Here is a 15721-nt window from a genome sequence, read left to right on the forward strand (position 1 = left end):
TTCTACCACAATAGAGCACTCATAACGCATATTCGCGACATAGGCGTCCTTGTGGACGCATTGGCTTACAGTTCTGCAGCGTCAGACGGGTAACCGTGTTATGAAATTAAATTTGGATAATTTTTTTGTTTGTATTGCAAAACACGGTATCAGGTAATGGGTAGCTGAGTCCTCGTTCTATATGAAAGTGCTAGAAAAAATTGATTTAAGGCGCACATCCTTCAAAAATCATGTTTCTTCGGGTGCCCTTTGGGGTCACTCCAAAGGGCTTGAAATTTTCCCCTCTCTGTGAGCTGTAACAGAGAGGTAACGGAGGGAGAGGGTGGTTTAGGCTCGAAATTTATGACATCTACTATAGCTAATTAAAGCGCAGCGGCCTAATGAGTATGCACCTTGTGCCGCCTTACGTCCGCCTGTGGCGCTTCCACGAGGTCTGAGAGTATACTGCACTAGGCGGCAGTTGTTCATAAACCTGCCTACTACCCGTAATACCTGCAGAGTAAAAACAAACAAGCTGTCATTCTTCCTCACTCACAAAGTGGGGTCAAAGATCGCTCCTGTGCGGCTGCTGTCATGGCGGATTCTTGTTCAGCTCTCCAAGCCCTTCTTCAACCGGAAAAAAGCCGCAAAATTGTCCTCGATTTAATTGCTAGGCTAGGTGAGCTACACATACATGACTCACCTCTCTCCTTTCACTGGATTCCCTCTCACGTGGGCATCGAAGGAAATGAAGCAGCCGATAGCCTCGCTCGCCAGGCGCATCAACTCTCTGTGCCCCTCACTAAAACGTTTCTCTCCTCGACTGCGCGCGTCTCATTAACCACCGATACGCTCTCGCTCACCACCCGGACGCGCGCGTCGCCTCCGCTCAACCCGATTTCGGGAACGTGCCGGAGACTGACGCTCGCTCGTCTTGCTGTAAACACGCTTGGCGCGTCGCCCTTCGCGGGTTCGTTCAGTCCTGGACGCGCCATTGCTTTCTCAGTCTCCCTTCTCGTTGACTTCTGTTCCTGTGAATTTCGCGAAGGATTCGCAAACGTGCTCCATGCCAACCGATACCGGATTTCGCTAGGTACGACCACTGGTTACCCATCTTTCGGGACTTTAAGTGTCAACACTTGGTGAACTGCGTTTGGCCTAACGCTAGGCCGAACGCCGGTGCCGCGCCGCTGGGACCCGCTAAGCACGCGGACAGCCCAGAATGATCGCATCATGGAATACGCCGTAGAGGGCGAAGACAATACTCCGCGCAGCTTGCCGTAGGAGGATGGAAGACCGTTCTCAACCTGAAAGAACGCTACCGGCGCCCCGGAGCGAAGAACGCCATTCAGGGGAACGCAGACCCAACGAACGCGTCGGCGACGCTGGGGAAGGAGCACGGCACCGCTACCGGCGTTCCTCGCAACGAAGGCAAGTCCAAATCTGCTCTTCGGAAAAATCCATCTGCCCGACGTAGGCAGGCACCACTCCCACGTCTACCAGCAAACGACTATAAAGTCGTCGTCAGGCCGCGAGGCATGGACTTGCGCACCGTAGCGCCGCGCAACATTCTCCGAGCTACCTGTGTAGCGTTCGACCTACCGCTTGAAGAGGTGGTGAATGAAGACAGTCTTCGTGCTAACACAGTTAACAATGCATTTACCATTAGCACACCGAATAAGCTCAGGGCTTCGGTGTACAGCAACCTGACACTGCCCAAGATGGGCGACAAAGGGTACGAAGCGACATCGTACGTGTCAGCGTTGGACGACTCCACGAGAGGCGTCATTTATTATGCGTACGATGGCGGGACAGACGATGACGTCCGACGGGGATTTCTGAAGCGCAACCACGGGATTCCGGTGGTGGATGCTCGCCGCCTCGGACAGTGAATGCCCATCCTGGTGACTTTCGCCGCCAAGAAGGCTCCAGACACTATCTACTATTGGGAGAGTCTTTTCCGCGTGCACCCGTACAGGGAGCAGGTCGAATCTTGTTTCAACTGCAGAAGAGTCGGTCATCGGGCGGACGTCTGCTACAAACCTAGGACCCCACTGTGCCGCAGATGCGGCGAACACCATCCCCCAGCCGACGGGGAAGAGCACACGTGCACGCCAAAGTGCATTGTGTGCAAACGCGCCCACACACCGGCAGCAGGAACTGCGAGCATCGCTTTGTAGACCGCCCGCCCCAGACACAACCGACAACAAAAGAAGCAAAATGAGGGAAGCGACCAGCAGTCCGGCCACAAGTCGCGTTCCAGAGACAAGGCCGGCAATCGATCGTCGAGCCACCGTCGGGGCAGCAATTCCCGCGACAGATCTACCTCCTTCCCACCGCTGTCGTCGAGCCAGGGTGCCAGTTCGAGGCAGGGAAGAAAGGACAGACGGAGGAGAGCGAGCAGGAGCAGTAGTGGAAGCTGATCAAAGAAGCAGGTGAGCTGGCCGGGCCTCCCAAAACTATACGGCTCGCGAGAAGGAGCTGCTAGCTAAAATACAGTCCAGAGACGAAACCATTGCGCAAATGCAAAGAGAGGTGGCCGAAATGAAAAGGCTGTTTAAATCGCTACAACCCCCGCAGCAGCCATGCCCCTCGTATCTCGCACGACCCCCTTGCCTCTCCTGCGCTAAGCCCTATACCCTCCACCGGTAATGCGATGGAAACGGATAGCCGCATTAACCTCAAAAGGCTGGCTCCTTCCGACGAGAGCTCCGGATCGAAACGCGCTGCGGAAGCGTCCCAAGAGGACACCCCGCAACCGAGAATCAAACCTAAGCCTACAGACAAGATAAGAGCCGAAATGAACGCCCTCGAGAACAAATTTAGCGGTCTCGAGAAAAAAGTTAACAATCTTACGAAGGAAGTAACCCAGCTGGGTACAAACATCGCTACATTTTTCAATCAAGCAGTGGAGCTCCTCGCGGCCTTGGAGGCAAGCCGTAACGTAATGCCACCAGTCGCGACCTTGCCCGTGATCATCCCTTCCCAACAAATTGAGGTATGGCAATGGAACTGCAGGGGGTTCCGCAACAAACGGGGAAACCGGCAGTTTCACATCTGAAACCTTGGTAGACAACCGGACGTGATAGCCCTTCAAGAAGCTAGCGGCCCGACGAAATTACCAGGCTATAAAGCTTTCATTCCCCCCTCGAACGCAGTGACGACGGCGACGACCCCGTTCACCGCTACCTTTGTGCAACGCAACATTACGGTGATACAACGCACTATAGACAGTTCTAACGAACAATACACGTTACTAGAAATTGTGCTGAGGAAAAAGGGAGACGCAAATCTCTTTATTCTGAACTTATACAGTTACCCGAAATCAGAGGTTCAGGCATTCCCGACCTACTTCTTAAAGCCACGCGCCTGGCCGCCAGGGCACAACTCCTGGTGGTAGGTGACTTTAACGCCCAACATTCAGCTTTGGGTTATCGCAGAAGCAGCCCCAAGGGCACCAAGCTGTGGCAAACGATCCAAAACCTGGGCCTCATAATTCTTAACGATCCCCAAGAAAACACGCGGATCGGAAATAGCGTTAGCATAGATACCTCACCGGATCTTACACTCTCAAAAAACATTCGCGACACCCACTGGTCCAACACGAAACACACGCTGGGAAGTGACCATTACATACTAGCCACGAATTTGACACGAAATTGCACAAACTGCACCCCATGCGCACTCGCATTACCGACTGGGATAGGTTCAGAGGCTTACGAGAGCAGACAACTCCCGGTCAGATCAACAACCTAACGGAGTGGATCGCTGCACTCAAAGACGACGTCAATACCACCACGGTCAAGACGCCTACTGAGGAGCCGCATCAAACGACAGACTCTAAACTTCTCCACATGTGGGAAGCGCATGCCAGCCTGCTAAATCGCTGGAAGAAACAGACACAACAGAAACTTACGCAAGCGTATGGCGCAACTCGAGCGCCAAATCGAAACATACAACTGGAAGAAAAACAATGGGGCCAGATTTGTGACAATATGAATGGGAAAATGGGATGCAAAAAGATATGTCTCTTGCTCCGCCACCTGCTTGACCCAACACACACAAAATTCACACAACGCGACCAACTCACGAGACTAATTCACCAGTATCAGGGCACAGACGCAGAGCTACTCGCCGAACTGCAAAAACGCTACCTGAACACGTCGCATACAGACCCCCTACACACATACGAGGCCTCCCCAATGAGACCCTGGACGCTGACATAGTAGATGCCGAGGTCTGGTTTGCTCTGGGTCAGCTCCGTACCACCTCCGAGGCGGGACCGGATGGAGTGTCGAACAAGACACTCAGAAACCTAGATCCCAAGTCTGTCGCGGCTCTGACAGACCTAATGAACAACTACTGGAGGGAAGGCGAGATCCCCCAGGATTGGAGGCATGCACGGGTGACCTTCATCCCCAAACCGAGAAAGAAACTCTATATCGAGAATCTGCGGCCCATCTCCCTCATGTCTTCTATCGGAAAACTAATGGAGCATGTCATCCTTAACCGATTGCAAATTTAGGTGGAAGACCGCGACCTACTTCCTCCCACAATTATTGGCTTTAGGGCTAGCCTGTCCACGCAGGACGTGACGCTCCAGCTTAAGAAGGACGTGCTGGACCCTCCACGCGGGACCGGAACGAAGGCAGGGCTCGGGCTAGACCTGAACAAGGCGTCCGACAACGTCTCGCATGAGACCATCCTCACAAACCTTTCTAGAATAGACCCGGGAGAACGGACATTCAATTACGTCCGATCATTCCTATCCGAGCTGCAATCCGGCAGGCCTAGAAGTCGGCCCTTGAGCTCCCGCACAGTACGTCCACGGAAAGGTTGCTGGCCCTTGGGGTACACAACACACTCTCGGAGCTGTGCGAGGCGCACCTCGTTTCCCAACTCGGACGACTCACTCGTACGAGCGCGGGAAGGGCATCCTATACAGACTAAAGATGTGCGAACAGCTTCCAGAGAGGGTCTCGAAAACGAAATTACCCTCGCACATCAAGTAAGCTCTTTTGATTAAACCCCTACCCAAGAACATGCACCCCGCGCACCACGGTGGCCGACATACAGCGAGGGCTCGTGCCATACACACCAAATACGGCCGGAACAACAATGTAGCGTACGTGGACGCAGCGGAATACCGGCAAACCCAGAGAAAGGCGTTTGCACTGGTCGCGGTGAACGGGGACGGCGCCCCGCTGGCGGCCGCGTCGATAGAAACCACCTCCTCCGAGACGACGGAGGAAGCGGCAATAGCCTTAGCTACAGTAAACACGCGTGCTGATATTATATTCAGCGACTCCAAAACAGCCATTCGCAATTTTGGCAAGGGGCCGTATCACATCTACCTCACTCCGCATCCTTCAGAACACCCCCCTTCCTATTAGAGAAGTTGAATTGGTCTGTGTCCCGGCCCACTCGTCTAATCCAGGGAACGAGGCGGCTGACGCGCAAGCCCGAGGTTTCGTCGACCGGGTAGTGAGCGCGCCCTCCGACCCGAACTTAACGAGGGACGGGTTGATCTCATTTCATGACATCACCCATCACTTTAGGTTGAGAGGCGTGCATATGCCCCTCCCCACAAATCGTTAACAAAAGCGCAGGAAGTTACCTGGCGCCGACTGCAAACAAGCTTCCTTCTGAATCCGGCAGTGCTTGCCCTCATGTACCCTGGCCAGTACGACCCAAACTGCCATAAATGTGGTGAAAGGGCCACATACGACCACATTCTCTGGAACTGAGAAAATGATCCGCCTCCGGCGGAATTTATACAGCTCCCTTCTTCCGAGCGGTGGGAGGCCGTGCTGGTCAGCTCGGACGGTAACATTCAAGTACGGGCAATCGAGCGGGCCAATGAGGTCGCCGCCAGCCATGGGCTAGTGGCTATCTAGTGTGTGTCTCCTGCAACCTGCTCTCGACGCAATAAATGTTTTACAATCAATCAATCAATCAATCAATCAATCAATCAATCAATCAATCATTCATCCATGCATTCAATCAATCAATCAATCAATCAATCAATCAATCAATCAATCAATCAATCAATCAATCAATCAATCAATCAATCCGCTCAACCCTTCTCTCCCTTGGCTTTCGCTAGCCGCTATTTCATCTGCTTGCTCCGAATGCGTGTTGGCTGTGTTTGGACGGAGGACAGAGCGCATCGCCTGCGTGGTGCTCCCAGTGCTGTGTGTGTTCAGTGCGGTGATCCCTCGGAAACACTTTTTCACATGCTCTGCGAGTGCCCCGCATACGCCCAACCTCGAGCCACCACGAGAGAGGGCTTTCGCAAACTCGGGCTCCCTTCTACTTCACTGAGTGACATTCTGTTCCCAAACTGTGGGGCTGGGGCAAAAACCAGTGCACACAAACTTTTGCTAGATTATCTAAAAACTTCAAACCTTCGCCCCCGAATATAATTTTGCGGGTACGTCACCCGGTACCTTATGACACCCCCTCCCCCCTCTTCCCGCTTCTGATCCGCCTCCTGTCACATTTCTCTTTAATCCCTCTCCTTCGCTCTGCCCCGTTGCGGTGATCCCTACTTAAGAATGCAGTTATAGGGCTGCGCATTCCCATTATTTTCTCTCCCCTACCTTCACCCCACCCCCCAGTGCAACCTACCAATCTAAGAATCCCAATTATTCTGTAAAGAAAATACATTGTCCTATGGCGCTGTTTGGCCAAAGCGACTCGTACATCATTAAAATTCACCATAATGAACATCGTCAACATTTTCTATATCTCCTTTCCTGTTTGAACGTGCGTCGTTAGTTGGTGAATTTATACTTGAGGCGATTAACCTTGACAATACGCATGGAGGTACAACAGGAGCACGCAGATGAGAAGCTGTGAGACGTGTCAAAGAGGGCGAGTACTGAGAAACACGACGAACTTCATTGAGTGACCATTGTCTTGGGTGAGTGGGGCAAACAGGCATGAGGTGCGGCGGGATGCCAGTGACCGGAGAGAACAACATTTGGCCATCTTGGCATAATACTTGTCCACCACCTGTTATGTGAACACATCAGTTAACCTCCCGTCCTCAGTCCACCGTCTACTGAGCGACTGGCCAAGGCGGGGGTCATATATGTGACAATTTGTCGGGGTAATTAAGCTCGCCGCAGTTGGCACAGGATAGGATTAATTGGAGAGATATTTGAGAGCCCTTTGACCTAGAATGGTCTTAGTTAGGCTGATGATGATGCTAACATTCACAGCGCAAGACGAACACGGACACGAGGGGAGACACCACAAAGCGCTGTGAATGTTAGCATGAAGTACCAACTCGCCCAGCAACTGATTTTAAGCATGATGATGATGGTGCGCTATAAAAAGTAACAGAGAAAATTTTTGGAAACTAAATCCAGGAAATCCGCTTTAGTCGGACATTTTATGCACTCAAGCAAGCGATAACGTCAATAGTGAGATGTTTATGGTTCATGAATGTTTAACGTCCCAAAGCGACTCGGGCTCTGAGGGACGCCGTAGTAAAGGGTTCCGGAAATTTAGAGCACCTGGGGTTCTTCAACGTGCACTGACATCGCACAATACACAGGCCTCTAGAATTTCGCCTGCATCAAAATTCGACCACGCGACCGGGATCGAACCCGCGTCTTTCGGATTGCCAGGCGAGAGCCATAACAACTGAGCCACCGCGACGGCGGAATAATTAAAGGCGCCCCTCAAGATTAGTTTTCCGGCTAGTTGATTAATGACTTTGGCTAGTTGATTAATGACATTGCTTTGCTGAGTCACTCAGGAGGTGAACTGCAAATCATGATCAATGAGTTAGACAGGCAGAGCAGATCGATGGGTCTAAAAATTAACATGCAGAAAACCAAGGTAATGTTCAACAGCCTAGCAAGGGAACAACAGTTCACAATTGGCAGCGAGAGCCTAAAAATTGTGACGGAATACGTCTACTTAGGGCAGGTAGTGACAGCTGATCCGGATCATGAGAGGGAGGTAGCTAGAAGGATGAGAATGGGGTGGAGCGCATATGGCAAATTCTCGCAGATCATGAGTGGCAGTTTACCAATTTCCCTCAAGAGGAAAGTGTACAACACCATAATATTACCGGTACTCACCTACGGGGCAGAAACGTGGAGGCTAACGAAAAGAGTTCAGCTTAAGTTAAGGACAACGCAGCGAGCCATGGAAAGAAAAATGATAGGTGTAACGTTAAGAGATCGGAAGCGGGCAGAGTGGGTGAGGGAACAAACACGGTTTAATGACATCCGAGTCGAAATCAAGAGAAAGAAATGGGCTTGGGCAGGGCATGTAATGCGAAGGCAAGATAACCGCTGGTCCTTAAGGGTAACGGAGTGGATTCCAAGAGAAAGTAAGCGTAGCAGGGGGCGGCAAAAGGTTAGGTGGGCGGATGAGATTAAGAAGTTTGCAGGCAAAGGGTGGATGCAGCTGGCAAAGGATAGGGTTAATTGGAGAGACATGGGAGAGGACTTTGCCCTGCAATGGGTGTAGTAAGAGTTTACCTACCTACCTACCTGCTGCTGCTGCTGCTGCTGCTTATGATGATGATGATGATTAATGGCAGTTGTGAGCAGCATCGTCAAACGACGAGCAACAAGACGGCAACGTACCGCCGTCAGCATGCTTAACACGAACGCTCGATTGAGCATCCTGCGCTGATAAAATTGGCGATAGTTTAGCTCTGGTTAAACCTGGAGTGACGCGATACCTACAGCTGGCCGCGTGGAACTTGCTCAGTTGAATTGCAAAGTCAGTCTTCTTGTTGTTGTTGTTGCTAGTCTATCAAAAGATGGCACATACCCACACTGGGGGATCGGCCAATAATCTCGCCGCTCCGTTTCGCTGGGTGTTCCTTCTTCATCTTCTTCCCATTTGGCACGGCGCATGCGCACAGCTGTTGCAGCTCGGTTTCGCCGGCGCGCCGCGCCGCCAGCAGCAGCAGCAGCTGCTCCGCACCACGTGACCAAACACATGACAGCGTGGCAGGCGCCGCCACGCTGAAGGCTCGAAATGCTACCGCATTGTAGCAATCGTTACAATACAGTGCCTGCGCTCTGGTCGCCGAGTCCAAGACCGTGCTGCGCGGTGTGCTTGCGGCGGTAGGAGCAGGCTCGCAGATCCAGGGGCCGACGCCCAGCGACGCTAATGTCAGTGGAAGACGCGCGCTCGAGCGTTCGTGTTTAGCGTGCTGACGGTGGTACTCTTGCTCGTGTTGGTCCCGTTGCCCTGTTGTGTTCCTGAAAGGTGCCCTACGTGACAGGAGCGAAGAACATTTGGTCTAAAGATGTCACATTTGCGCTAAATGCGATGCACTCTAATGTTTTCTCAAACTGTAGAGACCAGCCACCCTTCTTTTAGTACCACCTTATGGGCTGCACTATATCCCACGGCGAGCTCTCCCATTACGCCACTGCCATATTCCTGAAGTTTTGAACTCTGTTTCCTGGCTTTATTCTGTATTGCGGAATCCACTTTAAATGCACACAGGGATGTAGAGGTAATTGATTGTATCCTACCTTAAAAGCCTCCACAAGCCATTCTGTAAGGAAGCAGCACACAAACATAAGTAAACGTAAAATAATGGCTAAGATGTAACAGCCAGCTAACAAAATATAAACAACTTGACACAAGTAAAATAGCTGCCAAGAGGTTTTGTAGAGCCTGCTGACCTGTGGCAATTTTTTGAAGCAGTTATGCCACGGCGTTCATCTCATAAATCTGCTGAAAAGAGCCTGCAAAGTAAGACGATCCAGTTTAAGACGCCGCCGAGTGAACGGTCCGAAAAAAATGCAAGAGGGTGGCACCTGCTCTTTATTTTGCATCCTTGCTTTATTTTTCTGACACACATGTCCGCGGAATTTTGTCACGAAAGTCAATCCACCTTGGACCGAGAAGAAACAATGGTCAGCAGTCGCTCCTTTCCAGCCGAACTGGAAACAATGAGACCAAGAAGCCCCAGTGTCTTTTTGGGGTGTGGAGGCAGTGTCTGCATGTATTTCGCTCCTGCTTTTCGACGTCGCCCCGGAATACGTGCTCAGACCGCAGCCTTGTCCTCTGACGTGCCCTCTCTCTTCAAGGCGGAAAGCACTGCTCTTTGTTGTGATAAGTCCGACGATCACTTGACGAATGAAGCCTGGTGAAGAGGTCCTGAAGGTCGCCACCATCTCGGCTAATACGCAAACAACCCCACATTTCTTGCCAGCCGCTACTTCGAAGGAAAATGTGTGGGCGGCGTTCAGCCCGCCATTTACGACAAAGGTGAGCTGCTGTTTGTCGTCATGGTGCTGATCTCCCACTTGATGTTCTGTGGCAAGTGGCTGATATCCATGCCCGCGTCTATGACGACCAGCAGGCAGAGGGTCTTCAGTGTTGGCGTAAATTCGAGGACGTGCATGTCAGAATGGTTCATGAGCTTCACATCATCGGCATCGAACTCGTCGTTTTCCTGACGGTCCGCCTGGTTGGGTGCTGGACTCGTGCCTCCAAACACAAACAGCCGGCCGCCAACGATGCAGCAACACTGGCGTCTCCTGGCACATGGGCCATCCCTCCGAATCTCCACCTTGCTCCAGCACGAGTTTTCAGGGTCATACTTGTGCATGTCTTTGAAGTGGGTCAGCAGAAGCCCATTATAACCTCCGAAGATGTAAAGTTCTCCGTTGCGTACGAAGGCTGAATGGCTGCGGCGACCTTCGGGAGGCACACCGTCGACGTGCGGGTGAACCCAGCGGGCTGATGTTGTGTCCAAGAAGGCCATGCGGTTGAAGTACATCTCGTTCTGCGAGTGGTACGGTCCCTGGATGTCGCCCCTGCCGCCCCACACGTACATGCGGTGTCCAATGGCCCACGCTGAATGGAAGTCCCGCCATTGTGGAGGCTGACCCTTGGTGGGTACGTACTGCCACTCCATGGTCTCGAGGTCAACGAAGTACACGTCTTGCGTGAACTGGTCTACTAACTCGTCGTAGCCTCCAAAGACGTACATCCGCTGGCCCACGACACACGCCGAGTGGCCGTCACGCGGCCCAGGTATGTGGCCCGACACGTTCGGACGGGTCCACGTCATGGTGTCGGTGTCGAAGCGGTAAAGGACGTTGCAGGCTCCGTCTTCATCGTTGCGGCCACCCCATAGGTAGGCGCAGTCACCATACGCAACGACCGTGTGGCCGTACCTCTGGAAGGGCACTTCGTCGGGATGCGACTGCGTCGTCACCGGTGCCCACCTGAGGGATACTGTGTTGAAGACATGCACATCGATGGGCTTGTAGCTGTCGTAGTCATCGCCCGGGCAGTAGCCGCCAAAGGAGAAGACCTTGCCGTTGATGGCAACGGCCGCGTGGTTCACCCGGCGCGGCGCGCCCTCCAGCCGCAGTGTCCACATCCTGCTGGCACAGCCTCCTGCTGTTCGGACAGCTGCCGGGCCTTCTCTGGCACGTGCTGAGCTTCCAAATTAGCTGCGGTACTTCATCTTTTACCCGCGTGGGCTTGATGGCGATGTTAAACGGTGCATTGCCACTGGCTCCGAAAACCTTAAGTCTCGAATTGAAGAAAAATGTCCGATGGAGCTGAAAACCGACATGCCCGCCACCCAACCGATTCACCCTCAACCTGTAGGTTTTGCGCAAGCTCCTCGATCCTTTACCACATGGTCGGAAAATGCGCGAACGCTTGCCAAGCGCCCTTTCGAACCTCCACAAGGGCACCTTGGGCATCCTCCTCTTTCCTGGCTACCAGCTTTTGCTGGTCGGCCATTGCGAGACATCGCGGCCAGTGTTTGGCTTCTCTATTAAGATAACCATCCTCAGTGGGAAAGAGGATCGTCGTCGATGACCTTTTCTTTGGTTCTGTCTCTCTTCCGCTGGCGGCAGCGGGCCCATCTGCAGAAGCCATAGGGCAGGGTCATTATTTTTTGAACAGGTCATGAGTTGCTTGGACTAGACAACACTTTTTTCCGTGTCGAATCTTTATCTCAGGTCTCTGAGTTGGTTTAGCTTGAGTCTGCTGCCGACCGCATTGATATAATTTAATGTTGTCACATCGAAATGACCTGCGATTCATGACTACATTCGACTCAACACGACAAGTGATAACAACTACAGCCTAACTTAACGCAGATCACAAGACCAAAAGAAGCGTGGTAGGGGAGAGAGGGGAGCAGAGCGGAGAAAAAGTAGACGGAAGAGCTAAGGTGCAGGATTAAGCCCAGTTTCTAAAATGCCCGTTGTGTTCATAGCTTCTTTTGGGCAATGTGCATAAAAACAATAACAGGGTTTGGAAATGCAGTTTCCAGGCCTCAGGCAGCAGTGCTTCGCTAGAAACAGCACCTACGTAGTCAGATTGGTTACTATCATCACCGTTTAACAATATTACCTAGAGGGAAGAGTTACGCTACCTTTCATCCGAGTTTCTTAAATAGCGCTTGATTTACCGCGGGAATGCTGGGAAGACCAGGTTTTGTATTTGGCTTCCTAGTGTTGGGTCAATAACGTTGATTCTACTTCTGTATCGGTAGCTGCGGTGCGATGTTTTCCTTTACGCGCAGACATTTATTTTGGTAGTGAGTTTTCACATTTTCAGTAAATTTAATGCAGGTGTTAGGCTGGCGTGCAAACATTTACAGCATTTCTTCGAGGTTTGCCTTGACAAGAGACTTAATGTTGCGGCTTAATCCACCTATCATGCCCAACAATAGCGAAGCCAAATATGCAGCTTCACCTTCATGGGGTTGCCAGTCGCAGCATCAGGTTTTCTACTCGGTAATATTGAGAAGATTCGTATCGCCAAAACCGTCATGCTGGGCCCTAATATTGAAAAAAATACAGGGTTTGTTTACAGTACGAGAGATAAGCCATGTAGGACAGGGTTGTCACGACGCAATATGGCGCTAAGTACGCCGGCTAACCCTAGCGCTTCGCATGTTCGTAGAAAAGAAAATCATGAATAAATAACTGCACAATCAAAATACCGTCACTGCACTTACCCTGACTGTACATTACGGTCTGCTATGCTCTGCTACGCGCGCACACCAACACAAAGACGGAAGACGAGGGATCTAAGAATATCGCGTAATGCTCTTCCTCGGGGTGTGCTCTGAAGGTCGCGACGGAAGTGCATTGTGTTCGAGCGTAATGATCCTTCCTCTTCCCCTCTTTTACCATTCTCCAACACGCGACACCTTACTGGGTGGATAACTTGCTGGGGAGCCCGAAATCGTGACGTGCCACGGGTCTATCGTGCAACGCATCGGGGAGCAAGCGGCCCGGATTACCCTGTAAGGTCGCTGCGAGCAGCGGCGCACCTGACGTCTTGTTTGCGTCTTTCGCCCGTCCCTCGCATCTGCATAGCGGCCGTCTTTTACCTGCACGTAAGCATGTATGCACAAACGCTCAGTCGCAGGGGAGCACGACACGAAATTTACCCCACTATTGCATCGTTATAAATTGTTGGAACCTGCCCGCCGTTGTTATACAGAGCCCGTTGGCGAAACGCCCGCGTGCCCTTCCCTCGATCACCTGCACCACCAAGATTCATCCAGACATTTTGAGAGATATTTCTACGTGATTGCAAGCACGGGCGGTTCTAAGAACGAGACAAGAGGCTAGAAGGATCGACCACCTTCCTTTCCCAGTCTCCCACTCCGGAGACCGTTACTCCGGCGGAGCTACTTTGTCTGGAAAGATGTGGCACACCTTCATTTTTTTTCTAAGAAAATGTCTCCTTATCCAAGCATTTCCCATAGTGCCTAGCTATGAGCTATGCGGAGTACAGGTGTGCAAAAAATTAAGTGGAGCCCGCTGTGAAGTTTTAATTCAACTCGTGCGTGCTTAATTGCTCCACTTGGTTGCGCCTATAGAGCTTTGAACCTATCCGGGAAAGTGGATTCTCTGTTGTGCGCATGCGCGATAGTATCGCTAATATGCAGCTGGGCTTGACTGCAGGGCAATACCTTGGCTCAATTTCTTCTGGGACCGGCACAACTGCGTTTCTCGTATATTTCTCTCCCGGTCTAGTTGAAGCAAGCGAAGTAAAACGAGTTTCCTTTATACTACAGTCGCAGCGAACGTAGGCCACGGCACACTTTCGCATCTGGAAGCCTGGAAAGAAGAAAAGTTCGAAACTCTGTATCACAGGGCGCACAGTGAAGGTCGCGAAAAACAGCCGGTGTCGTCCAGAGGCTGTTCCGCACCTCGCTTCGTTGCAAGCAGGCATGAGGCTGCAGGCGTACTCGTTGCATGCGCAGCGCCCGGTGAGCGGCGTAGTGCGAGCTGCAGCTCGAAATCGGAGGGTGTGTCGTCGGATCTCGAACCCCTCTAGGGCATTTTCTTTAGTTTTTTTTTATTCCGCGCTATCGTTCTTCCAGTGCGTTGCTTCATGTGCCCGGAAGCAGCGCACATCTCACATTAGCAGCAACGCAATACAGGAGATTGCGTTAATCGCGCTACTCTTATAACGACACATTAAGCGGCGCGCGCCAAGTAGTGCGTGAGCGTCTACGAATTGCAGGAAAGATAAAAAAAAATGTCGAGGCGAGAGCGCAGTGACAGGATTCTTAATAACTCCCCGCAGCGGGCAGCAACCGAGGGACTGCCGTAATACAATTTGAGCTGTCTCGCGAAATGTGATGCAAATGGCTCAAAGGGCGGACATGCGCGAAAGCGTATAAGCGCCGCTTATGCTTTGTTCGCTGGGCATCTCTTGTTCATCCCAGAAGAACAGTGGAGCGCTGACACTCGAGCCGGGAGAGCCCTCGGCGGCTCTTGCCGAATAATCTGGCTAAATTGTGCATCAGTAAAAACCAGGCAGCCTTTTCTAAGTTTCAGAAATCTTGTAAGCTCTCATAAAATTGAAGGCAAGGTGGGGGAGGGATTCTTCGCCGTCCTGTTTAAAGAGTGCATTGCCGCTCCTGAAAATCGCGAATAATTGCTAGATGCGAGAGGCTATTCGTGAGCTAGATCAACTACGCTAATGCCATCCTCACAATGAACGTCACATCACTGTATTAGAGATAGAGAATATCAAGCGCGAATGTTTCCTTAGGCAATCACAAAGCAAGCAGCGCATACACCGTAATGTGCTCTAGCAAGGAATGAAAATTAAGAGAGCAAAGAAAAAGAAAGGAAACGAACATGAAAATTATTTGATAGCTGAAATAAACAAAAAAAAGATAACCATGCGCAGATTAAGGGGCCACACGTGGCGTAAATGCATGCTGAGCCCAAATGAGACTTCGTATTAGACGTGGTTTATGGTTTATGGCGGATTAACGCCCCACAGCGACTCAGGCTATGAGGGACGCCGTATTAGAAGTGGTGTGCTAAGTATGTCCGTGAGAACACCTGCAAAAATGCTGCTAGAGAATTGGGTGAGGACGCTGCCACAATCTTCGAGTCTGCTCGGACGTCTGCGGTGTCACTAATGGAAGAAGATCGAGGTAAGTTAGTGCTGCCAGTTTCTGCTATTACTGCGATGAAAGATTTCACTCGCTGCAAGAAGCTGTTTCCGAACTAAATGTGGCCAAACATGCATTTATTCGTATCATAGGCGGAATGGAGAAGTGGAAACGAATATGTACAGGCATGTAACAAAGAGAAGAATACTACCGATCACCTTTTGGATTACGGTGTGGATGCCTATCGGGAAATGAAACATACCCGAGGACGGCAGTGGGTCAGGTGAAGAGAGGAGATATAAAATAATTTATTTCTTTTGTGGGTGGCGCGAAATAACAGTGCTGATTGCAGAT

General features: G+C 51.4%; 1 protein-coding gene and 1 pseudogene across 1 annotated transcript in view; one reads left to right on the forward strand and one right to left on the reverse strand.

Annotated features, from left to right (window-relative positions):
• The window catches only part of LOC144123411 (oxytocin receptor-like), a 67878-nt gene that overhangs the window by 21376 nt on the left and 30781 nt on the right, over positions 1 to 15721 (forward strand). The window lies entirely within an intron of this gene.
• On the reverse strand, positions 9772 to 11426 carry LOC144123410 (kelch domain-containing protein 3 pseudogene; annotated as a pseudogene).

This window comes from Amblyomma americanum, chromosome 3 (genome assembly GCF_052857255.1).
Source record: "Amblyomma americanum isolate KBUSLIRL-KWMA chromosome 3, ASM5285725v1, whole genome shotgun sequence".
Classification (NCBI taxonomy): Eukaryota; Metazoa; Arthropoda; class Arachnida; order Ixodida; family Ixodidae; genus Amblyomma; species Amblyomma americanum.